The sequence below is a fragment of the Cuculus canorus genome, chromosome 7 (genome assembly GCF_017976375.1).
Source record: "Cuculus canorus isolate bCucCan1 chromosome 7, bCucCan1.pri, whole genome shotgun sequence".
Classification (NCBI taxonomy): domain Eukaryota; kingdom Metazoa; phylum Chordata; class Aves; order Cuculiformes; family Cuculidae; genus Cuculus; species Cuculus canorus.
Genome location: NC_071407.1, coordinates 31,168,674 through 31,196,139, shown reverse-complemented (window position 1 = coordinate 31,196,139; position 27,466 = coordinate 31,168,674). Strand labels below are relative to the sequence as shown.

The 27,466-nt window shown below is 41.2% G+C and overlaps 1 protein-coding gene across 3 annotated transcripts in view; it reads right to left on the bottom strand.

The window, feature by feature from the left end:
• The window catches only part of PTPRE (protein tyrosine phosphatase receptor type E), a 112,456-nt gene extending 90,575 nt beyond the window's left edge, over window positions 1-21,881 (bottom strand). Inside the window, exon 1 of one of the 3 annotated variants that reach the window (XM_054071807.1) lies at window positions 21,764-21,881. The gene's annotated coding sequence lies outside the window, so the exon portion shown is untranslated. Of the gene's footprint in view, window positions 1-5,130; window positions 5,150-7,810; window positions 7,830-21,763 lie in introns of those variants that run through there. The other 2 variants (XM_054071809.1, XM_054071812.1) reach the window with 2 other exon arrangements.
• Window positions 21,882-27,466: the final 5,585 nt, after the last annotated feature.

The following is a 27,466-nucleotide window of genomic DNA, read 5'->3' as shown; positions in this document are numbered from 1 at the left end:
TTTTTCTTAGTTTCTGATTATTTACATTGCCTTAAAATCAGCTATTTAAAAAAAAATGGGCATAACCTAACTATACCTATAAGATATACAACAGTTTCCATTTTAATGTATAATTTTCACAGCATTTTGTTTTGGAATTTTCTGCAATAGGTGCATTTACTTATTTTTTTTTTTTTAAAAAAGGTATTCACATGATTTTTTTTCCCCCTCCAACTTACTGAGGTTGTAAAAATAAAGCCTTGGCTATTTAAACGTATTATTCAGATAAAGTATTTATGGAAGGTCAATGTTTACACTTAGAACTGAAATGTCACTGAGATCAAACATGTACGTAGTGCTTTAAAAGTTGCACTGTAAGGAGGAATTGAGATTCTAAAAATACTAAGAGAAAACAGGAGGGTGTAACTCTTTCATCCTTAACTTCAACGTGTAATCTCGGCATTGCATGAATATGGATTTTGCATTTTATATATATAATCACAAGTTTGTGCAGTGCCTTGGGACCTTTAAAGAAGGCACAGAATAAATGAAAATAATTTTAATTAAAAGCAAATTAAAGAGCTTCCTAATCCAAGCTGCAGTAGCAAATCCATGGAGACTTTTTAGAACACGGATCCTTGAAATTGCATTGCTTATAACTCTCCCTAATTCCAGCTTCTTTCCCTCACTTGCTCCCCAAAGGAGGTTCTGAATCTGCACAAGATCAGGTTTATTATGAAAATTCTGCTCCAGTTACTAAAAAAAGATTTTGCTCTAGTTTCTGCGTGGCCAGAAGCACTAGCATCCACATGGAGCAAATAAAAACAAAGAAATGAGAAAGGGAATTATTTTTCTCACTGCAGCGAAAAAAGATAAAATTCTGGTCTATGTTTTTATGAAGTCATTTCAACAGCGATTAAGAAAGTTGGGAGTTCTCCTCCTTGACAGGAGGCTTTTGAAATACACCTCAAAAAAACATAAAGCACTAAAATGTTATCATGGAAAGGGCTTCACATTAGAAAACTCAAAAAGTGGAAGAAAGCATATAAGTAAAATAGGCATAACTAATTTTTTCATTACTGTTCTCACAGCAGGAGGATATGATTGGTGAAGTCTCAGGTCTTCCACCGGCTGTCCCTAGTTCATCACTGCCTATACAAATAAATAAAAGAATGAATTTACAAATACTACTAAGAATAACCTGGAATCTACAACTAGTAATATTATGTTCATTTCTGTCTAAAAGGCATTTTTACATGTATTTATCTCATTAAGCAATAAATTCCTCCTTTAAGAGGAAAAAAATAATCCCAACCTTGAGGGGAAAATATCCAAACAACTGAACAAGAGGAACAAAAAAAGAAAATGGGCAAAACGCCTGAAGAAACACTGCTTTGATTTTGACACATGGGAATAAATGGAAAAAATATTCAGCTAACCCTTTTTTTAATCAAAACATCTTCCATCTCGTGTGCAAATTTCAGCAGCTGAGAAAGCATCCTACTCAATCTCCCCAAAGTGGTGTCAGCATGTTTTATGTCAATACTAGTTAACTAGAGATGTGTGTTTGCAGCAAACATTTTAAGGTTCTGGTTTAGAATCTCTGGATTTACCCTCTGTGTTGGAGGAGAAATTGTAATTATGAAGAAGATAAGAGATATACTCAGAGGACACAGGAGATTGTTTTTCTTCTTTAAATAGCCAAGATGTATTTGTTACTGAAGAATTTTAAGTAGTTAGTTAAATTAAGACAATAAAAACGTAATGACTGAATTTTGCATCAATATGTCGCAATATGTGTCTTGAAAACAACTTCATTTTGCAACATCCGGAAATAACGTTAGGGCTTGATAACATGCTCATTATGTAAGGATTACTGAGACCAAGGTAATTTCCTCCGGGGACAATCAGAGAAGCGTCACATGAAGTGCAAATGTTGTAAGCTAAATGGCACCAGAACATGCTCTCAAACAGCGATATCCAGCAGAAGTCATAATTCAGGTTGCTGAGCAATGCCGATTCCCTTTACCCTAGCGGCAGTACTGGTGACGGCACCTACTGCTGCCGCCCAAGGAAAGGACACGTCCTTCAAAGCTGTCCATGGTTTTACAGACACACAGTTCTCCTTATTGAGTTTCATAGTGATTTAGTAATAATCAGTTTATTATTCTTCCTGCTCAATGTTTTTACTCTTGCCTTTACGGGATATCTCTAAGACACAACCAACAGTTGTGATGTAGCCATCTAAAACACCATATAGCCACATTCCGCTGAAAAGAAGCATCCCTCACAGCATCAGGAAAACAAGAATGTGGCATAAGCATGAATACTAGCAGTGATAAAAACGTCCAAGATGAAAGGATCCTTTCCCTCTCCGCCTTCATCTCTTCACCCCTCCCTCCACGGCTGAGGAGCACCTCAGCCGCTCTGCACCACAGCACCAGTGCTGGCATAAACGTTTGCTGTAAGCCAGCCCCAGAAACTATCTAGGTTAAAATAAACAAACAAATTTAAAAAATATGAAAGCAAGAGCCCTCCAGAAGGAAACATTTCCCTGATCTGATTTACAGCCCTCAAATAACAACATTATACATCTTCAGGAGTGGCAGCCCAGAGGCGTGAATAAGTAACTGAGGACAGGCAGAAACCTATTAACAAATTTTTACTGGAAGACAACATTCATATAACCACAAGAGCCTTCATTCAAATCGGCAAAACAAGAGCACTGTTAGCTCATTTATTTCAGCCTTTGTGTGATTTCTCTGTTTAGTTTGTAACTTTTTCTGTCAAAAAGTCTCCTTCGCATAATGGCTCCCTGTGGGCAAAAAGGAAGATAAACAGACCAGAAAGACTGACTGCGATGAGCAAAGCAGCTCTTCCACAGAGCCAAGGAAATGCAGGCTGTGCTTGCAGGTCCTGCAGTCATCTCCGCCTAGTCCTCCAGTAAATTGTGAACCATTTGCACAGATTTCAAAATACTTTTTTCCAGTGTAATGCAAACAGAAGCATTAAACCTTTTCCCATCCTGGAGACCAGCCCGCTGCAGGTCAGGTCTGATGCAGTGGATGCTCATCTGCAGCCTACGCACTGAATTCAAAACAGTCAGATCACTGATCAGAGTTAAGAAGTTATTTCCTTCAATTCCCTCTTCCACAGCTCATATAATGCAGGTCTACTTCACAAACATGACAGATTGCATTAAATACTATTTTTCCGTCAACCAGAGTGCCTAAAAAACCTGTTCCAAATGAGATGACAAGTCAGTGGATGGGAATTTCACAGTCTTGCATTTCTGAGGCATTAAGTTTTATCACAAGAGGATTCTCACTATCACGTACCTCAACAGCAGGAAACATCTAAGTATCACCTTCATCTTTCTTCTAGCACAGCCTTACTTTAGCTCTAACCATTCCACAATCAATCAATAAGATTCAAGTAACTATTTTGTGATCTAAGAGTACCGGAGACATGACTTTCCTCCCCCTTATGATTGCCAGTTTTCATTATAAATGTGCTTTGATGCCAAGTTAACCTATAGCCTTCTCTTCCTTTCTGTTTAAGAACAAATGCGATCTGCATAAACTTTTTGCTTGGATGCTGTTATCCTAAGACCTTCCTGTATAGACTCAGAACCACTATTGGCCTAATGTGGGAGATGAAAACTTAAATTTGTATCAGTTTTTGCTTATCTCAGCTATTCTTCCATACAATTATCCAAAGAGAAATAGTGACCTTCATTCTTCCTTAGTCACTATTACTACTGGCTCCAGAAACATATCAGATGTTCATGTCTGAAGACTGGATAAACAACCAGAAATCCAGATGCAAAACAAAAAAAAAATACTGGTGGGAGCGTGAAATGAAAACAGATAAATCTCCTTTCAAGAATACGAGATTTCATATGGTGTCTCACAAAAAACATGATAAGGAAGCAGTTCTACCGCTCCAAGCTGAAACCCACGATAAATACCAATATATTTTCCACGATCTCCAGGAGTTGCTCATCGTTGAGGATGATCACCAGTTTTGTGACCCCCCACTACCTCCAGAGTCCCACACCTTCCAATGCATATATTACATATGGGGGGTTTTTTCACAGGGAAGCCCATAAATTACAGGGTTTTAAAGTCGAAATATAGACCTGACTCTCCAGAAGTCCTGCCTCAGTCTCTTCCACTCCTTAAACAGTGGAGAGTTATGCCCAGCTGTTGGCACAGACTATTTTTCCATGAAGGAAACACCTTCTGTGCCTTGTTTGCCTTCAAATGGGTCAAATAACAGAGTCTGTCTGTCAGATGAACCTTTCACTCCATAACTAGTGGCAACACAGGCCTACAAAGATGAATCCATCTATAAACACCACTGACTTAGAAATCAGTAAACCTTTTCTGCTCTTCTCTCCCAGTTGCTCCAAGGTTGAAGCTACAGGAGGGACAGAGATGGTGATGGGAAAGAGCAGACAGGTCCAGAAACCAGCAACACTGAGGTAAATTACTCAACAGACTGATGGGCCACACTGAGAATGACTGCCCGTGCTCCAGGGATGTGGCAGAAAACCCAACATGCGGTCTCTTGTGCTACGCATACTCCTCCGTTACATCTCCCTGTGGGGCATAAAGGGCCCCTACTGCAACCACAGCTCCCAGAGAGATCTGTCTTAGAGGGATGGAAACCGAAAGGGTCAAGTTATAAATATCTCCGACTGCCTCATCCTTCAACCTAAAATTCAGGGCCTTCAAGAAGCCAAGACCTCAGAGCTATGACCAGTTCAGCAGCTTCTCACTAGCTAAACCACAGCTCAGGGAGGTAACCATAGAGAAGGAACACACCCCAACCCAAAGCCCTCAGAGACTAAATAATAGCACAAATACTAGAAGATTGCTATCACCAAGTCATTAAAAACTCCTCTAAACATTAAAAGAAATTTTAATCCTTTTGAGACAATCTGCAGTGTCACTTTTACTACAGCAAATACATCTGCGCATTTAAGGGAGGATGTCTTTCTCTTCATTTTTCCTGCGCTAACTCTAAGGAGCAGCACCTTTCTGTAGCTCCTTTTCTCCAAAACCTACATTTGCAAATGAGATTTCTTCAGACACATGAAAAATTCTGTACATGATCATGAAAAAGAATTTTGACAGCAGCTCTTACCTCTTCTTTTAATGGTCATTTCCTCTCTGACAACTCCCCTTGTCTCTCTAACAGACACAAATGACAGAAATATCTTTTTGTCACCAGGGATGATCATTTCATCCCTCAGTCAAAAATTTAAGAAATCTCTTGCACAAACCATCCCCACCACCCATCAGAGGCACTCTCAAACTTGCATAGCCTAAGCCTCAAAAGGAAACAGCACAGGATGCAACAGCATTAGCCCAGATATCTATCCCTGCTAGTGTCTTAATACCATGCAGTAATATACTGAGCGTGTTCACAATCCCATGCATTATTTCACAATACCAGCAAACCTCTTATTTCAAGGGTAGCGGAAGTATTGCTGAAATAAGAGTCTGCACAGAATAAGTTGGTTTCTGGCTGGCCTCATGGACTACCAGTAACTGAGGTTAACTGAAGCGAGAATATGCAATAAATTTGTTCCATTTGTTATGTGGAAACGTTGTAAAAGGAAAATGAAAACCAGTTTTTTTTTTTTAAAATGCTAACAGTAAAGATGTTATTGAAGACATAATGGGAGAGAAGGTATCCCCCAAGAGATGGACTGAAATGAAGTGTAACATCGCCCAGACACAGCCCACCCACATGCAATAACAACTGCTCAGCGTTCCCAGCAAGAAGGTTGTTACTTCTCCTGTAAAAATAACCCCAGAAAATGCCCCAAATCTGTTAAATTAAACTCAGACAGCGAACTGGACCGTGATGTTGAACTGCCATTCAAGTGCTTTCCTTCAGGCTGGAGCGAGGGATCCCTGCCCACCACAGGGCATTCAGTTAACGTGAAACAACGTTTAAAAATAAAGCTTGAAGATATCTACAGAGTAACGCCTTCTCATACTATTCAAAGGTGGAATGAGAAATAGTTCAGATTTGGATCTCTGGAGCACAAAGCCATGAGATAATTTTAGTCCCCTCTAAGATCCAATACTATAAAGATTCCTCATTCATTCAGATGCAAGTGGAAGATCTACAACATTTTTTTTTTTTAGACTTGATGCTGCTAGGCAGAAACCTCACCGATGGACACTCAAGACCACCTCAACAACATCCATCAGCTAACCGTTTAGTCAATGCTCCCTCTTGCGATGCTATTTATTTGCATAATTAATTTTCCTTTTTACTTTCTGCTTTACTTTCTGGCAGGACACTGACACTATAGTAGTTGTTTTGATTTGTGTTGAGAATTGATTTTTGCTGAACTTTTCAGATAGAGATACAGAACAGTATATAAGCTGTTATGTCATAAAGAAAATCACCTGGATCTCAGGCTTAAAGAAATAAGAAAAATGGGGGGGGAAGCAGAGACATTTCCACAATAAAGCAAGCTAGCTGTCCACTATGAATTATCTTCTATTGCTCAGGATATAAGAAATATTAAACACTACGTTAACATAAAAAGCAGTGCTAGAGCCCCAGAGGCTCAATAACAATATCCTTTTCCCACTGTCCCAACATTGTTTGCTTGGAAACAAAGCACATAAATTAGTCTAAAATTTAAGAAACTTTATAAAGAGGCAATGCCTCATTTACCCATTCTTTCTATAGAAAGAGATGACAGTATAGATGTATTCAATACCACTTGCAAGCTTTGGGTGGAAAACAAATTAAAATAAACAGCTGCCAGATAAAACCAGAAGTAGCATAGGCTACAGGGATTCAAGAAAGAAAAATCTCCTATTTTGGGGCCCAGCAACACACAGGAATTGCTGCCAGAAACTACCATCCTTGCTCAATTATTTAACTTTAGTCATTATTAAAATAGACCAAAAAAAAAAAAAAAAGAAAGAAAAAACCCAAACCAAAGAAACACAATAACATTGCTGTCCCAACAATCCCCAAACTAATTTTACTACAACAATTACCATTTACTATCCTGGTACGCCTTGATTTTGATCATGTTATTTACCCCGACCTAAGTATGAAGCTATTTTAAGGATTCATTATTTCATGAATTCCTATTACCAAACAGCATGTGTTGCAATTAAACAAGAGTTTCAGTATTTAAAGACTCTGATCAAAGAGCAGGCATGTGATGCAATTGTTTATGTTTCCAGGGAGGCTTACAAAGCTACAAAACAATAAAGACCTGAAAAGCTAGAAAACACCTGTTGGTTTTAAGAGGTTCCCATGGGAGTTCTTAAACATAGTTAGAAATGACACAAAATGCCTCTGCGGTTTCTAAGTTCTGTTTCCTTTTGGCCCTGAAAATTAACAGAATCTGCTTAATGCTTTTAAAAATTCATTAGCTACTGCTTAACTGCTGTAAATCCCTAAGCAGCAAATTCTGACATGCCACCAATTCCCAGCAAATGCAGTACTACTTCTGATGTTTACACACGGTATCATTTCTATCTATTGATTTTATATGCTGAAACTACCCCAAAATGTTCCCCTTTCCACCTGCCTGAGATCACAACAATATTTTGAAGCTGCATTTACGTTCTATACATACAAACCATGAGTACATAAACAATTAATACAGTATTAAAAAGCAAGCAGAGTTTTAGAAGACCAATACTACAAGGAATCTTTAAGGAAAGTATCATGCCCCTCTGACCCAACAAGACTAAAAAAAATATAAAAATTTCATCTGTAAGAAAGATAAACATGTATAAAACACAGCCATAAGCACCAGACACTAAAGAGTTGATACCACCTGGCTTTGGCACAGGGAAGAGGGGACTTCCCTACACTCCTGTCTTGCCGTTGACAGGATGAAACAAATCGGTGCTCTATACGGTCATTTTCCCCCCTCGAGCTTTGTTGCTTCTTGTCCCCGAGGAAAATTCTAGTTTTTATGCAGGAATAAAGATTGCTGTCAGCCCCTTGAATCAGATGCCATGAATAGCTTCAGTGTTAGGCGCTGTATGAAGAGCGAGCTCCAGAGCCAGTCATGTTGCCCAACACAATGGTTATTTGTGGTTCTACAAGTCAGGGTTGAGCAGCAGCCTACTAGACATCAACTTATGAACTTGTATCACCTCTGGTAAAAATACTCAAAACAATATATTCTAGGAAATTTCAGATTTTTCATTTCATTCTTACATTTTGAAGCAACTTTCAATAGCTAACATCAAAGTCACAGAGTGCCTTGAAATGAAAGGCAAACAGGAAATGTGCTTACCTAAGTGAATGCTACTGCACAGCCAGGTCAATTCGTAAAAAAAATGAGGGCAGATTTCACTATAAAAATCATTTTTATCACAAAGTCTTTAAGGCACATAAGGACACATTTGCAAGGTGTTCTTCGGGCTCCAGTTCTTCTCACGCAAAGCAGAAACAGGAAAGCTCATCACCCTTACAAGCTGCAGCTTCTGCCACACACCTGATTATACTGAGGAGGCAATGACTAGCAGAGCTGGGAAATCACAAGCCCAATCCCACCTTTCAAACCATGCCCACTCTGTAGGTTTTTCATAATCTCGCCTAGCTGCCACTCGGCCCAGACACCACCACAGCCTTCTCTTGAATTCACACTACCTGTTGTCTTCATCTTGCCTTTCTCCAAACACCTGTTTCTTGACACAAGCCACCTTGACTCCAGAAACTAAACAACTACAAGCTAAAGTTGCACTTCAGATTTTAACTTCACACCTTGTTTTATTCCCATTCAAACTGCCTATGTACTTTGTCTACCAATATTTTATCAGGTAACCATTGTTATTTGTATACTAGAGAAAACCCATTAAAATATTTTTTGTCTATTTTACCTTGTTCTGTTGGCTTTGATAAGTTTCTTTTAGTGGCAAGAATCAATCTTCATATATGTATAGACATGAATAGATATATGAAATGTCCATTACCCAACACTGGAACTTGACCATTTTCTCTCCTCATGCTCCCTTCCCTCATCAGAGATAGGGATGAGGTAAGACAAGCATCTCGAGACAAGAAGTGCCCTCAGTTCTGGGCAGAAGCCCACAGGTTGTCCGAAATACCTCAGCAAAAGATTCTCTATAGTGACTAAAGACAGAGTTTAAGCAAACCAGCCTGCTCGTTTAGGGGTACAGTGCTGGGGAGCACAGATACCAGTGTTTGTAAACTGGGAAATGCAAGTTCTCACATTTCCAGTAATATTAATTATGTGATATTCACAAATAATTTGCCTTGGAAAACACATTAATGAATTCACCTTGGAAAAAACAAAGTATTCAACAGGACATATGAGGTTGGTAGATCTATTAACAGTAGCACACCTCACATACACATAACAACAGTTTGAACAATTACCCAACCATCAAGCATCCACTGCAATCACAGTAAAAACAGTAGTGTTAAAATACAACCAGTGTGAATACACATTTCTTCTACAGAGAAATCCAGCATTCTGTGTGTTAACACCAAAAGGCCATTAAGAGGCAGTCCAAGGGCCAGAGCCTGCTCTGCCAGGAGACAGGGGCACAGCCTCCTTCCACCCCAGCAGCTGCTGGACCAGGTCCCAAACACAGACAAATAATACAAGTTCCCACCCGCACCCTGTGTAAGAGGACTATCTCTGAGGGGCTGCAGAGCATATTTCATTCTCCTTGTTAAAAAAATAATCCAGCTAACTGTGAGGGAGACAGAATTTCCCACCTCCAGTTTTAACTCTGATGCTCCATGCGTGAGGAACTGCAATACAGCATCTCTTCTCCACTGAACTTCCATTTGTCCATCTACTTAATAAGAGAACATGCAAACATTGAGGGCATTCTCTGCAGTGGCTTGGGGTTTTTAAAAATAGTTTTGAAGTAAAATACAATACAAAAATTTTCCATAAATGTACTTTTATGAAAGAAACGGCTTCAAAGTGATCCTACCACAAATTTTACTAACAGGTATCTATTAACACGTCCCTCTGGTTTGCTGTCCCATTGACCTTGAATCATCAGCCTCTATTTTGTGGCCAGAAGGAAACATGCCTACAAAAAGCAGTAAATGAGGATATGCTCTTTTCTGTAATACAGCCCAAATATCTGAAAACTATTTGAACCACATCAGGCCCTTACTTTGTGTTTGCTACAGAGATGATGTTTCCATTATCAGTCATGTGACGGTTATTACAGGGTCTAGCATTAAGGATGAAAGCCCAGGGATGAGAACAAGAATGCAGCTATTTACTTCCATGCAGAGCACAAGTATTTGGGGAAGTAACTGTCACGCATCTAAGTCACTGACAGCTTCAAAAAGCCTATTTTGCAAGAAGCTTAATCAAATCAAGCCAAATAGATCCAATCACTGATGTGGATATTAATTGCTCGGATGCAACAAGGGTTGAGAGCAGCAGGATGGAGCACCAGTAGAGTTCCTGCAGAAGAACCTCCCACCGACACCGTGAAAAACACTACTGAACATTGAGCAATACATTAAATGAATAAGCAGAAATTCACCAAACTTTCAACATTTCTTTGCACAGTAACATAAGCATTTAAGATGTTAAAAGCCGCCCAAAGCACTCTTGGATAGATATGAGGCTGTATAACAGCACAGGACAACAGCATGGTTTATGCTCAGCTGTAGCAGAACAGGAGAACCTGGAGGTTTTTAAGGAGAGTACGTTTAGTATAACTCATTAAATTTAAGAGTTTGAAATATATATAAATTCAGATATGAAAGGGTGGGGAAGCATATAATACACCTCTGAAAACTGGTACACAGCTGTGAATGCATTTCTAGCTGAAAAATTGCCGAAACACTGCTTTCCCCCAGCCCAGCCCCTTGACAGCTGGGCATATTTCTGCAAACCGCCGGCCGGCAGGATAGTTCCTTCCTTTCCCACGCTCCAGAGCTGGTTCCGATTACAGCTCCCAGCAATGGCAGTGTCCCGCAGGGCAGGCAGCCACAGCCCAGCTTTCGGAACAAGATGCCCGAGGGACGAAAGCTCAGGGATGGTCTGTCCCCAAATCACACTCTATCATTTTTAAGGGGCTGAACAGTTTCTCTCTGGAACAGATCTCAGCAGTCCAGAGCCAGGCCAGACAGGAACGGTGGGTTCTTATTTGCCCATCCTCCTAGATGTCCATCATGAGCTTTGTCTCTGAAAATACAGTCGCTTGAGGGTCCTACCTTGCCACGAGGGCTAAGATAAATAAATGCATGGCCTCCAAAATCAAACCATTTTTCTATTGCTAATCTATTGCTGGAAAAGCAAGCACTACATGCCTTTCATCTCATTTTGCAAGCAGGATAATTTCTCTTTTAAACACTATAAGAGTCACAGCCCTCTCCCAGGGGGAATTTTCCAACATAACTTTTTTTTTCTTCTTTCAGCGTTTCATAACGAGCCATCTTTAAGTCTAATTTCAATGAAAGTACACAGAGCAAAACTGTTCTTAAGGAACATTTTCAGCACCAAAGCATCCTGCATAGTATTAGTTACTTAAAACATGAGCAGTGTACAGATCACAGGGCCAGTCCAGAAAGAAACCAGCAGCAACTCCCAGGCTCTGTGCTCTCTTCTTTCTGTCTTTCAGTTCTCTTTTATACAATCCTCAAAGAGGAACAGAAGGTACCCCCATTTCCCACAGAGGAGGACAGCTATGAAAATATCAGTTGCAGTCAAGCATCAGTTAAAAAGCTCAAAGTCCCAAAGAAGTCGGTATATTATCAGGAACAGTGTGGTGCAGGTCATTTCCAACTTTGCCACCAGTATTTCATTCCACTTCTGTCTCCTTCTGAGATACAGAAGCCACAAATGCCCTGTTTTTTTTAAGCAAAACATCAGGAATATAGACATTACAGCTGCTAAAGCTGATGTGAAAGAGCCTGGCAGGTGAAGAAGGAAGAACTGAGTACCAAAAACCAAAAATCCTAAAATATATTGTGAACAGTTACCCTGCTAAAACTTCTTCTATTTAAATACAATATTACCAGAAGAAAAAGCATTATGCGGACCTGCTGGTGGGGCAGCAGCACACAGGCAGAACTGAGCCTGAAGATGTCAACTACATACAGAGCTACACTAGACAAAATCTGTAATCTCTTTCGGAAGGCATTAAATTCTCATTTCAAAGAATAAACTACTAATCAAAGGCCTTTAGAAAAGTAAAGCCCTATGTACAGAGAAGTTTTTGATGGTTCAGTAATATTTCACGGAAATTATTAATTTTAATTTCTCTTGGTAAAGGAGACCAAATTTCAAGGGCAAATATCTTGATGTAATACAGCAATTCTCAAGCTTTTTTGGTATAAATTACTCAATAACATCACATTTACTCAATTTCTGAAAACTTCTTCAGTTTGCTAGTCAAAGACATCAAAAAAGAAAAAGTGAAGAACCTGACTGCCAAGAGCCCACCTGCACATCATTGTGCATCCCAGGTCAAGACAGATTGTGCGCAGGTGAAACAGAGAGGAAATAACAGCGGAACAGGAGCAACTCTCCTTTAAAAAAGTCACACATTATGACAGTACTAATTACGCCACCAACACATCTTCCTAAGTTGGTATCTGATAGTTTATACTAAGTAATGAAAATAGGTCATTATTTAAATATTGTTCCCTGTTTCCACGTTTTCCCTTCCTCCTGCCTTCCCAGAAATACTTAAGTCACTAAAACTTCCTCTACCCTCAGTCCTTCCAGGAACCGGAGGTGCTGGAGGTGGGAGGTTAGCCTGTGAAAAACAGATTAGAATTAAGTGTTCTACTTGTGGGCTTGAAATGTGCCCTCAGCTGAGGTTTTAATTTAGCTTTTCAAGCCTGATCAGCACATGTTTAATTTAAAAGCAATTTGAAGCAGCAAGCTAGGTAGTTTGACTTAATATTAATGAGCTTTTGACAATAGCAAACAAAATAATAATTTAAAACTCAGCCTTATATTTAAAAGGAAAAGCATGTATCACTTTAACGTGGTTACACAAAGGGTTTTCCTCTGGAATAGGAAACCTATTTTACCTACATCTTGCTCTTCGCAGCAATTTGCAAACTTTGCCAACTGTACAACATCAGTGGAAAGACAGGGAGCAGATAAATTAATAATATGGAGTAATTAAAGATTTTAAGTGTCATTGTGTAGTATTATTAAACACATTCACGGAACCCAAATCCAAATTAAAAAAAACTCAGAAAGCACCCAAAACATCCAAACCCCACAGAACACAGGCTACAAACATTATTCATTGCTTGCTTAAATCAATATTCTGCTATGCATGAAAAAGCACCACCCTGTAGCTCAAGCAATATAAACATTCTACAGCAGAAACTAAGGCTAGGAATACGAAGAAAAATAATGATCAAAAGATGAACAGCAGAGACAACAAGATTAAAGGGCAAAAGACAATAAAAGCTGCATTTTCTAAAAGAAACAGTAAGCAAGGTGAAGGATTAACAGATGTAGGTGTATTAGATGAAGACTGGTTTAGTTTGCTTATTTGTTCTTTAATTTGCACAGTTTGGAATTCATTTGCATACAGGTAAAGAAATCAGCACGTTCAACAATAAAATCTGTTAAGAAAATAAATGATTGTAAGTACACTTTGAAAGGTTCGCATTCTTACAGCACCAGCAATCTAGAAATTGCAGCTGAAGCACACTGGGAGCAACAGCAGCACCAGTTAGGCAAGTGAGATAAGTATCTTAATAAGTTATGGTAAATTCTCAGCAGAGTTTACACATAGATATGCTTACAAATTGCCACATTATACCAAAAATAAATTAAAAGACAGAAAGGTTGGTTGGTAAGTGAATTGCCCTTATAAGAAACAAATTAAAATGCAACCCATGGAGTAGCAGAAACTGCTCTGAAGAATTGCAGCTCTTGGTAAGGAAATGTTCACAGAGCCTTTATCAAATATATTGAGACCACAATTTCTCGTCATTAGCTTCAAGTTGTGATTACATGGGCTTTCTCTCCTTGTCAAAGAGTTATCCTTCACTGCTGTTAAAATTAAGAACTAAGACAGGTAACAAAATATGTAAACAAATGCCAAGATAATAATAGACATAGCATGGACGTTATGGAGTGCAGTCTCACCCTTGGGAATACATAGATAGGACACCAGTAGACCATGGGGCACCATGACCCTTAGATTGCAAGACTACAGACCAGGGAAGTACGAGCCCTATACAAACAACCCAACTATTCTGCCCTCACATTATAATTCACATTAAAAAAATCACTTTCCTGTGGACACAGAGTAAAAGCATTGTGCTCCCATATTTCATCTCAGTCTGGTTATGCTGGCAGATAACCAAAATTACTCTGCTACTCTTCAATCAGTCCCTTGCAATGCACACCATCATGAACTACAGCAGCGCTCCATTTTAGCTTTCTTTAAGAGTTATTTCAGATGAAAGAGATATTGATTTTACTGAAGAGGAGGAATACTCAAGAACCACACCAATTAAAGAAAAACACAGCCACTGGGAAACCTGAAACCCAATGGTCTCAAGACATTAAGATCTTGTCACGAACGTGTGGCTGCATATTTCATTCTGAATTACCTTATGATGCCTCCAGAGCAACAAAACCCAGAAGAAGGAGGAGACTCCTTAGTTCATCTAACTCCCTTGCTGTGGCAGAGAAGTTTATCCTCCAGCTTATCTAATGATTTTGAGGTTTGTATTTATCTTGATCTTTTTCAAGTGACAAGTAACACACTTTTCACTTGCTTCCCTTGTAAATTTTCTGCTATTTGCTTATTTGTTTTTTTCTTAAAACTTCATAGTACTGTTGACCCAAAGCCTTTTGTAAACTGCATTCTTCCTGATGAATCTTGATGTTGCTGCATTCTTGTTTGTGTGTGCTACCTTCAGAGAACAGCAGTGTAAATGGTACAGCATCCTCCCTCTCCTGCATGAAATAGCCACCTCTTCCTAACAGCAATAATCCAAAAACTGTCACAAACACCACTTATACTTTATTTTTTTTTAGTTTGTATCTCATCTCAACTCTATATGATTTACAGAACTGTAGGGTTTTTTTGTTCTACCTGCTCATATCTGTCATTCTTACCAATAATTATTACTTTACATTAAAAAAAGAATATGATAATCTAAAGTTTTCAAGACTAAGCACTTTTTCCTTTTCACAACGAGGATAAAAACGATTGAAAAACCCATAACCGAGTTGTGCTGCATTTTCCACTGACAATAAGCTGTCACTGCAAGCAACCAACTACACCAACAAAATTCTTCTCAGTTTTATTTCTTCTCTGAGCCAGGAAACACCTTTGAACGTAGATCCATCACTTCTGTGTGGACAAGCACTAGGTCTCTGCGAGCAGCTTTTTACTTTGCCATTTCAACTGTGAGTCACTAGCCAGGAGTCAAAGGGAAAAGGGCATTTTTAGGGCATTGTTTGCCCTCAGGAGACATATGCGGTGAGCAGCAGACAGGGCTGTGCAGTGGCAGCTCCCTCCTGCCCCACAGCCACGGCACAAAGCAGGGCAAGGGCACCCATCCGTGTGCTGCAGGTGCCAAGACAGAGTGTCAGTGAAGCCACTTGTCCCCTAACTCACTGGCAGGACCAGAAGGATGGAAAAAAAAAAAGCAGCCTTTAATGCTACACTTGTTCAGGGAGTTGTTTCACTGGAGATGATTGGTTTGCTAGCTTACTTAGGATGAAAAATCTGAGCACACTGCAATCAAAATACAGTCCAACAGCATCACCCTCTCCTATCAGCAAGAAAATCTCCCATCGATTCTTCCATCTCCCAAAGGCATCCTCTGCAGACGACACAGAGGATTTTGGCAAGCAAAAGGATATCACTGACAGAATTATTACACCTGCAGTAAGTCGACTGAATTAAAAAGCACAACACTACGTACATGCCTTAAAAATATGTTCCATGTTGCGAATAATTCAAAAATAAATCCTGTACAAATACATTAATAAATTGCTGCTGCTGACTTTTTCCTTATCTCCATCTTATCAATATCTCATTTCAGCTGGAGCTTACACAAGTTTTCTGGTCTGTTGTACATACATATTTAAAAGATATCTTCATTTCAGCAAGAGAGTTTGGAATAAAGGCAGCCACTTTTTTTTTTTTAATATTAACCCCTATAGCATTTGGGATTATACAATACATATTGTTATCAGAAAAGACAAAGACTACACTGGGATGAAACCTCATGCAGAAAGCCACAGGCCATGACTAAAAAAATAAGATTACAGTTTAAAAGGATGCAGGAAGCCTGCACAGAGCAGCCTGGTGGCTACAGCCACTTTTCATTCAGCTTGAATTCTGCTGCATCACATCGCAAATCAGTTAAAGCGATATCTGAATCGCTTTCTAAGACATTTCTCAACCCATAAAATGAGCATCACATGCAGAGTACCCATAAACAATGCTCCACAAAGAATATGTAATTCAAAACTCTTTAATAATGCATCAATTCAATTTACAATACTTTCGATTACAGGGCACCAATTTATATTTTGAGTTACAAAGGGATTCTGCTTTCATTAATGTTGTATCAAGAAATCAATGATGAAATGCCTATCAAGAAACAAAGCCCTGCTCACCGCAGGCATTACAATGGCAGTCCCCAGGTTTGGCTGCTCCACTGCTGCTTCCTGGGCTGCGAGGACACAGCACTGGAAAGCTGCAGCATCCCAGCGTGCGCTGGAAGTGGAACAGTATCCAAGTTTAAGTTTGCATGCATGATTCACTGGGAACACTGAGTAGCACTGTTCTGACTGCACCATTTATAAATGAGTTTAAAAAATCTCCAAGTATTTCTGTGAAAAGCAGCATACACCTCATATATATATATATATATATATATATATATATGTAAACTGTGTGATTATCTCTAAACTCAAACTTGAAGATTAGAGTAACATGCCTTCCCTTTCAAACAAGGAGCAATTTCTTATGCATCTTTCCATCTACTTGGAATGCACCAATTTGCTAATGCTGACAAAACTCCGAAGAGACCTTTACACCTTTCAATAAACTCAAATATATAACCGTATACACAGTAATCTCTTCAACTTGTCCCCTATTGCTACATTTTATATAAAAATTAAAATGCCAGAATCATCCTCCCTAAACAAGAGGTCTGACTGCGGGTTGCTCAGCTCACGGGTTTGCCTCGTGGCGTGCAGGTTGCTGCTCCTTGCCCTGTTCTCCGGGCAGGAATGAGACCCCAGCTTCCCTTACCTCTGGCTCCACACACTGCTCAGCTGCTCACTGATGGAACAGCACCTTCTAGCAAAACCACCCATTTTCTTGCCAACTTCTATTCCTGAGAAATTTCTAGGGTACTTCCAGATATAAAGTCATTCGCCTTAATGTTTCTATATAAAGGCAAGCTTTTTCCACTAAGGCATCTCTATTCATTGCTGATGGCCTTCAAGTGCTTGGATACAACCTTCAGACACAGGATCTCCAGCCGGTGTTAAGCCCTGCCATAAATTGATGCTGAAGAGTATTTTGGAAACAGACATTGAAATATAATACCACATTTACAAAATGACAGTATCATTCACAGGAGGTACAAACATAATCCTTGGGTTTTCTATGTAATTGAACAATTTATCTTGCAGAACCTCCCACTCCTTCACTAAACAGGGTGGAATCCACTAACATCAGTAAGGCAAACATTCAGTATTCCTTTGTATCTTCCTGGTTTTCATCCTATACAGCACTCAACACTTGCCTTGGCTATTTTTTGCTCTTTGCTACAGTACAACAGACCAGCTTGAAAATCTTAGTGAACACATTTGCAGGACAGCATCAAACATGAAGTAGTATATAAGCATTTTACTGATAATGTTTAAAGCTGACTTGTTGGAAGACACAAAGGATAGCTGTGAGAAGGCAGCACTGCATCGCAGACTTCCTACAACTCTTTTTCACTTTGCAGTTTGTCAACCTGTGTTCACCCATTTTTCTTCGTGTAACCTCTTATATGAAAAAGGTCACCATGCACACTGGTCCACGTACTCTTGTAACATGCTCTAGAAACTAGCTCAGTCAATAACACCAGTCTGCAGCTTTGTTCTGTAAACCAGCAGCTCACAAAAAAACCCAAACAACTTACAGCACAAATTGTTTTTCAGAAGAATAAAAAAGCACATGATGGGCTCACTGCCAGGCAGGTGTCTTGCAATCAATGAACATATTTAATGAGAGCAGGGTTTGCTATAACGAAGCAATCAAGAAAACACAAACTTAAATATCCCCATAACCCACCTCTGTCACTGTCTAGTCGGGAATGTGCAAGAACCCACTTAACCTGTGCAACTTAAGGGCCACAGCTCTTCCTATTCTCTTCTCCAGCTTTTCCTGCCTGGAAAAGGAAGGTCTTACACAGATCTCAAACCTGCAGAGGCCCTGCACCATCGCCTTCCAGCTTCCAATAAATTCACCCCACATTGTGCATTTCTGACATTGCTGAGGCTGTATAATCGGGGAGCTGGGAAAGCAAGGGGGGGCAGGGGAAGACAAGTAAGAGAAATTAAAAATGGGATTCAAGACAGCTGTACTGGTAGAGATCAGCCATTAACTCACAGAGATAAAAAAAAAATGAATGAGCTAGATAACAAATAGATAAACAGAGTAGAAAAGGGGAAAGAAAGCAAGATACAAAAGCAAACTAGGACCTACATGTGAAAAAAAAACACTAGCTTTGCCCCTCCACTTCACAGGCTTGGGATAAATCACTGTAGTCCAAATAGAAGCATCACACTGATTTGAGGTATATAAAGATGTCTGCTTTTATTAAAGGTGTCAGAAGCATAGAATGTTTTTAAACAAGGAATCCGTTTTAACCTTTCACTTGGAAGAATGTATTAAATATATTTCAGGAATACCGAGTAGGTTAGTCAAAGCACAGCAAGCAAGGATGCCTGGTGTAACACAGTACCTATGTGATTCCTTTATTTGTCAGCAGACAGAGGAAATTACAGGAATCAAACACTACACCCACACCACTTTGTTTCTCACATTATTTTCTTTCCCTTCTTCTCCCACATTTCTAAAACACCCAGTTTTGTCACTTGAGAAAACAAGTGGTTTTAGCTTAAACACCCCACCCCTCACCCCCCGCCACCAATGCAGAGCCCCAGTACACGATGTTTGCATCCAAACCAGCATGTTCCTGCTCGTCTTGGGAGACCTAAACCCCAGCTTGTCCCACTGGGACATTCTTACCCCCTTTCTCCCTCAGGGCAAAAAATACCACCACCGCCACAGCACAAACCAGAGGCAAGCTGCTCTGCAAGCCCCAAGCATCATTGGCAGCAATAAGAGACCATTACCCCTTTAGGGACTCCTCAAGGCCCAACTTTCACCTCCAACAAGAATGAGATGGTGTCTATTCAACCCAGACCATCTGAATCTTCCCACATCAAAGGTTACATGGTTTCATTTGTTACCCATCAAAGCAAACCAGGAACTTAAACTGCCGCCTGGATGAAGGTAGCATATCATATCCACATTAAAAAAAAAAAAAACCAAAACTCTTTATAATGAGTTTCCAGCTGGATGTCATTAATTTTCATCAAAAGTTAATTTTTTACAAGCCCCAAAGTGCAATGTGCCCAGAAGCTAATATTGCCATGTGCATTATAAATATTTTTCAATTCTCAGTCTCTTTATTTCTACTCTCCAAGTTTTCCCAGAGAGCTTATAACATCTTATGAAAAAAAAAAAAAGCTCAATAAGTGATGGCATTTCTTTTAACTCAGCAGTCACTGCCCCAATACAAATCAGACGCAGGTGGTGGTTCACAAGCTACGCAGCCGAACGCACAGCAAATCACCTCACTCTATGGAAATAATCCACCGGGAGAACAACCTCACAGAAAAATTAAGACACCCTATCCTAAATAAAAAACACTGCTCAGTGGCACAGCAGATAGCCATTAACCACAATTAAAATGCAAAAGAAATTCCAGTAATGGGAGATAGTTAAAAGTTGTCTTTACATTATCTTTGTGATGTTTGTCATTATTTTTACCAGTATTTTAAAGAAAACCCTAAGCGGTGGGTGGGAAGGGACTACTTTTGTTTTGGGAAGTCATAAATTCGATTTTTTGAATGAAATTCTCATTTGATTTCTCCCTCACAGCCTGGATAAAGACCATACAAAGTTTTTCACCAGATGCAGGATTTACACCTGCCTGCAAACAACCAGGTGTTTCCTTGTCAGCAGAGCTGGGGAGCCCACAGCCTTGCCACACCCGACGACTCTGCCCAAGGGAAGGGACCACCAGAGAGCATAAAGGGAGTATGGGGAGCAGCAATGACACTGAGTCAGTGTCAGAGGCCAAATCCAAGCATTTGCGAGGGGGTTGCATTCTTGGCAGCGTGAACCAGCTGGCCAACATAAAAGCAAGCCAATACACAGAAGCATGGAATCACCAGGTTGGAAAAGACCTCTTGGATCATCGAGTCCAACCATTCCTATCCAGCACTAAACCATGTCCCTGAGCACCTCGCCTACCCAGCTTTTAAACACTTCCAGGGATGGCGACTCCACCCCCTCCCTGGGCAGCCTCTGACAGGGCCCCATGACCCTTTCTGTGAAAAAGTTTTTCCTGATGTCCAGCCTGAACCTCCACTGGCGGAGCTTGAGGCCGTTCCCCCTTGTCCTGTCCCCTGTCCCTTGGGAGAAGAGCCCAGCTCCCTCCTCTCTGCAACCTCCTTTCAGGTAGTTGTAGAGGGCAATAAGGTCTCCCCTCAGCCTCCTCTTCTCCAGGCTAAACACCCTCAAGTCCCTCAGCCGCTCCTCGTCAGACTTGTTCTCCAGCCCCCTCACCAGCTTTGTTGCTCTTCTCTGGACACACTCCAGAGCCTCAACATCCTTCTTGCAGTGAGGGGCCAGAACTGAGCACAGGATTCGAGGTGCGGCCTCACCAGTGCCGAGTCCAGGGGCAGAATCCCCTCCCTGGACCTGCTGGTCACGAATAGAACCGTACAGTCTTTCAACAACGCTCATCTCGTCCGAGAGAGAGTGGAAGTTCGCAGACAGCCGTACGGCCCCTCAGCTGCCGGTCCTGTACACCCAAAGGCTGCGCAGCCCCAGCTCCGCTGCCCTGGCCAACAGCTGGGGGAGACAGCGCGGATGCTCTGACAGGAGCCAAAAGGCATTTTTAGAGCTGAAGTTCCCACACCAGAGCCCCATCCTCGGAGTCGTGGAAAAGCCTGAAAGCCGGGACACCGCGATTCCCGGCGGATGGCGCGGAGGCGAGTTAACAGGAGAGGGCACACGCAATGCCGGGCCGTTCCCTCGGCTCCGATAGCATCAGCCCCAGCCCGGCTGATCCGCCCCGCCGGCCGCCCATCCCTCTCCAGCAGGCAGGGCGTTAATTCCCGAGGATGTACACTCTACGGGGAGAGGGACGCGCGTGGGGAGGGCCGGCTCCGAGAGCCTTGCGGGAAAGGAAGAGCAGGCAAACACCGGCCGCTCCCGGAGGCGCACCCGCTCCGCGCCCGGCGGCGGAGGGACGGGGCTTTGACTGCACCTGCGAGCAGCCTCCCCGTCCCCCGACGACGGCAGCGCATCCCCACATCCCCCCTCCGCAGCGTCCCGGTACCCCCCTCCGCAGCATCCCTGTATCCCCCCTCCGCAGCATCCCGGTACCCCGCGCCGCAGCATCCCTGTATCCCGCGCCTCCCGCCCGCGGGTCCCTCCCTCTTCCCCTCCTTCCATCCCTCCCTCCGCCGGTCTCCGCTCACCTCGCCGGCTCCGTCGAAGGCTCCGCGCCCCCCGCCTTCCCCGGCGCCCCCGGCCGCGGGACGCCCAGGCGGTGTCCGGGCAGGGGCGGCGACAGCCAGGCAGGAAATTTCCCTTCCCCGCCGCCTCCTCCTCCTCCTGCCCTCGGCGCCGCCTGGCGGACACCGCCCGCATTAGCGGCGGAGGGGACCAATGCGCTCACCCCGAGCTCCATCCCCTCCTGCTGCGGGATTCGGGATGCAGGTGGCGAATTACCCATTGATAACAACCAAGTCGACAAAGAAGATGAAATGGGAAGGTGTTCCTGCCCGTGGCAGGGGATTTGGAAGTTGATCGTCTTTTAAAGTCCCACCTGACCTAAAGCACTCTATCCTTCTAAGTTTCAAACTTAGTCTCCAATTTGTAAGTTTCAAACTGAGCTTCAACTCCAGTCGGGCACGGTCACAACTGCTACACCAGTCAAAATTTCAGAACTCAGACCCACGCGTGATGAAAGCATCTCATTTCTCCTTGTCTCCAACCCTGAGGATGAGCAGGAACACGAGGGCCAGGTGTTTGATGTTGAGTTCCCATTAGGCATCCTCCTTTCCCAACATCACCTGTGTAACACAAATTGGAGGGATCTGGGACTCATCTATAAGGACCAGACACCCTCCTGGGAGCTTTCCCTTTCCTACTCCCCTAGATCATTACCATGCTGTTGTGCTGCTGGAGGTGGAACAAGTTTGAAGCCTTTTGCACCCACCTCCCCCTCTAAGAAACCTCTGCAGCAGCTTGGGCTGCACGGGGCCGATGTATCAAGACGGTGAAACCCAAAATAGAAACGTCAGGCTGAAAAGTAGGGCAGGGAGGAGGGGATTAGTGAAGGAAAGGCGAGAAACGGGGACTCTGAAGGCACATCTTGCTTTCTTTTATCTCCAGTCCTAGGATACCACCTCTCCCAAAACAAGGAAGGCTCCCTGCAGAAGAAATCTCTCCTCCAGGAGGGCCCCCTGTATATTTTACTTTCAAAACCTGTATCCGTGCACACCATATTCATTTTAAATGTACCAAAGGATGTCAGACAATTAGGGATTGTAAGAAAAGACTATCAAAACAAAATATTAGAACATCTGTGAATATTTGCATCTTCTGCGGAAAACTTAATCATAGCCTAATTATGTCCCTTTGGCATCGTGTTGACTAGGAAACAGCAATTTAGTAGAACGTTGAGATTTTTCAGCAGACATAGCAGTGCAAATGGGCACAGTACCAGGAAGGCGTTTGATTTTAATGAACATGTTTGTAGATCAAATAACTGCAGTCAGCAATTTTCTCACTAGTAACCATTTGCAAGAAATCATATATTAATTTAAATGACTGCTTATATCCAAGCAATAAAATAAATGGAATTATTATACATGTTGGATAAAATTACCATATTTTCTATTAGTACAGAAATTAAAAGTACTATTATACAGTAGTTACAAAATAATTAGTCATGAGAAAGAAATGTGAAGCTAAAGTTGTACAATAAAGAACCAATGACAAAGCACATTATACTTATTAATACATTATTTAGGGGAAAGAGGTTTTCTGTAGATAAAGGAATATCTAAAAAAACAGAAACAGAGTTATATGAGAAACTTAGAGTTTTTCTTGCTCCAGCACCTTGTACTCAAGTCCTAGGTTTAACTATTGGTACAACATGACAGAAATCTAGCCTTGCTAATCCACATCAGCGTTCCTTCCTAGCTCCAGTTGCTTGCAGTTGCATCCAGGATACTCTGTGCCTGGGTTTATGACACTGATGTCTCTCAGGATACACTAATAAAGCGGAGCCAACAGGATCGAGTAAGTCTGAGTCTGGTTTTGTCTTCAGTTTCTGGCTAGACAAAAACAACATCGTATGATGTTGTCTGGTATAGTGCTTTATCCAGAAAACCAGGTTGTGCTCCACAGAGCCTTGAAGCTGTGGATCTGAAGAATAAAGCATCTTTAAACCCATTTTCATTGCTCTCCAGAGAAGGTCTGAAGAGAATTTATGCTGGTAAGAAGGTGAACAGGATGAAAAATGAAGCTGCTATGGGATTTGAAGCAATTTAGCTACGTTGGCAGAGCTTACTTGCTTCATCAGAAAATAAACTGAAGAAATTGAAAGACTGAAAGACTATAGCAAAAGCAAGATAGTAATGGGTAGATGTCTCTGTGTTTAGCCTAACAGAGCTCCAACAGTGGCTTTTCTTTACCCATCTCACAGCCCACTGAACATCTGTCTTTTTCTCTCTTTCCATCACAAATCAAATGTATCCTCAGAAATGTCAGCTCTTTTTGACAGCCATTTCACCCTTGCTTCCAATTTGCTGGAGGAGCCACAGGACCTCCAACAGCTTCTGGCAGGACCTACCACCTGCATCCCTTGTTTCGTGCTGCGGAACTAACATTATTCTAGTAGAAGTGGTAGGAACTTTCCCGTAAGCAATTATAGATACTTTGCTGCTCTGTGTTACAAGAAGTATCTTCTCTGCTTGAAGCTTAAATATGTATGATAGGAAATAGGCAATATTTGAGCACCAAAAATTGATTTCAGGTATTCCAGCATGACAGTGAACCTGATATCACCGAGTGAGATAAAATTATGTGTCCTGCTTTCTGTACAATGCCTGTGAACCCAAAAGACAACATGCGGTCACATAGGAGGAGCATCTATAGTCTTGTTAAAGCATGGGATACCAAGTAGAATCCTACCACTACCCTTCACTTAGACAAAAGCTCTATAAATATTTACAAGGCTTCTGTATTTACTGAGGAATGACTACTGGATCTTTGGTAGCAGCACAATAGATCTGTCTCTTTACTGACAAACTGGAATACACATTGTAAACATACTGAAGAAGTCAGAAAATCAGAAGCAGCACAGCAAATAGCAGATACAGACACGTGACTGTAACTGCAAATATATCTCAGCCTCCAAATACAGGAAAATATCTAATGTACGGATAATTGGGCAAAAGCGTGAAAATATGTAGCATCCCAGTGGCAGCTAATTTAGTGACTTCAAAGAGGTGTTTGTCTAAGATTTTTATGTTTGGAATCTGAAATTATGAGTATCTAGGAATATATTTAAGTATTCAAGCCTACATATCTTTGTAATTGTTATAGAAATTGCAATAAATTTAAGCCAGCTCTTCACTCCATTTCCACCTCCAGGGTTTGTTCTAAACTTTACAAACCTTGACACAGCTTCAAAGCCACAATTTATTAAATTGAAATTGTTGCAAAGGCCATATTTTCTTTCTAACAAGGCCAGAGGCTTTTCTCCCCTGCTCTTCAATAGACTATACTCGACCGCTCAACTTGCACTACTCGGTCATGAACAACAGCAGCTTTTTAACGGCTAAACACATTATTTTAAAGTTTTGCAAGTCATGTTTTGGGGCACGGAAGAAAGATACCTTCCGACATTCTAGAGGTGTTAATGGACCTCAGCTGTTTTGGTAAATGCAGTCACTGACCTGCAGTGTTAAATTAAAATGGAAAATGTCTGTATGCTTTCAACATTTTATTTTAAAACTTATTATTTTACTAGAATGACCTATGCCATTCTGTTCAACCCGTCTTCCCCCAAGCGTTTTACAACTTGGAAATGGAGAGAAAGGGCATGAATGAGAGGTCAGATGTTCAGTGAGATGCTGCTGAGGTATGGGTCTGTTTCACCTGCTCTGGCACGTGTTGTGTGAGAAGCTTTAGAAGATAAACTTTCCAATGGAAGAATTAATTTCTTATCAAAACTTAATTCTGTTTAATTTCTTAATCTCAAAATCTTTAATAAAGGCAATTTCAAAGGCTGCCCTTGCAGTTGTCACATAAAGCAAGTGACGTTCCTGTTTGGGCAAGGAGATGCTCATGGCAAGTGGAGGAGATGCAGAGCATGGCTTTTCCTTCTTTCCCAAGACCACGCATATTTGGCCATCACCTCTTCAGGTGTCTGAGTATTTTAATGAGGTGTCTGTCTATTTTAATGTAGGATTTTGCTCAAGGCACTTGCATAGATACCAGTGCAGTGGCTTTGGGATCTCCTGCCTTTTTTTCTTTAAAGATGGAACCCACAAGTCATTATTTTGCTGACTGAAAGGGTGCTGCTCCAGAGGGAGCACGATATTCCAGCTGCCACTTCAATACCTACCAATACATTCTAGCGTCCGAGCTCAGAAATCAATAACTGTCTAGCAATGGAGTTCTCAGCTGAGAAGATTTAGTCATTTTCTGGGAAGAGCTCCAAACAACATTTAAAACGTGTTTGGGGTAGTTTTTTTTCAATAGTGCTGTAAAAAAAAGGTCAGAGCAAGAGAATAATGAAATCAGAAGGTAGACTAGTACAAATCCACTGCATAAGGTGTGGATACACAAAATTTTTTGTGATCACATCCCACTAAGTTCCCCAAACAGTTGTTGCAATAATTTTGCAGTTCAGTTGAGCTTCAAATTTTTCATCTCCAGCTACAATAAAATTTGTGATGTCTTATCCAATTTCTCTCGTTCAGTCCAAAAGGGATAAACAAACCCTGATTTCGGTCACCACTCAGAATTCTGTCTGCAAAGCAACCAGAGAAAAATCAATCTGGTTTTAAGTATTCTATCATTCTTTTATAGTAATTTGTTTCAACTACAATTTATCTATCTTAGAAGAGGTAGAGGCAACACTGGTACTGCATGGCTTGATCCTGTAATGCTGCACATACATCTGCCTTGTGTGGGGCTTTATTGACTCCTATTGGGGCCAAATGCAGCTGAAGGATCTTGGCATCTCGGATGCTGGGGTCCTCTGCAATTAGACATGAAAAATAGAAGAAAAAAGGATGTGAAAGCTTTGTCTGCTATACAAGGGTGTACCATAAGGGTAGTGGTCCAAGAATACTCACAAATATCAATGCAACTGCTCAACAACTGCTCTGCTAAATCAGCCTGCCACATGTCAATTGTTTTTCAAATAAAAGATTTCAACTAAATATGGAGTTTTGGAAACTGACAGTAACTATCACTAAACATTGCGATTGCAGCAGAAAAGAAAATAATTGGCAGTGGCTCCGGCTCGAATTTTCCTGGCTGCTGTCGAGTGCAGCTGAGCACCCTTACCTGTGAGCAAGTTGAGAGCAAGCCCTCGGACCTTGCCTGCCACAGCCAGGAGACAGAATCCCTTGGGAGATGATGGCATCCGTCTGGAGCTGTTAGCGAAGCAACAAACCACTCTGTGATTTATTTTTTTTTTTCCATACATGAAAAAGTGTTTGCAGTGTAGAAAAATAAGTATATGTGAAATTTTTACAAATAAAAGCTTTCGTTTTGTACGTTTACCTATCCGGTTACTTAAAGCAAGCTAACATGTACATAAACAGAAGAGAAATACTCAGGGACTCTGCCTTTGAAATGAATTACTGTGATTTTTCTGTTTGACTGTTTGTGCAGGGCTGAGATTGTATTAGTGGGGGCAGAGTCAGTAGGGTGCTGATAGGGAAACATTTTCTCTGAGTCAGAGGAAACCAATTTCTTCTCTTCCCTGTCACGTGGTGAGCTGTGTCATGTCAAACTACAATTTTCATTACAGGTTATATGATGCATTTTAGGTCGTTGTGAAAAAAAAAGACACAAGGAATTGTACTATCAGCAGGGAATAGATTAACTTCAAGGTGACAGGGAAGAAAAAGGCAAATTACGGTCTTATTTAC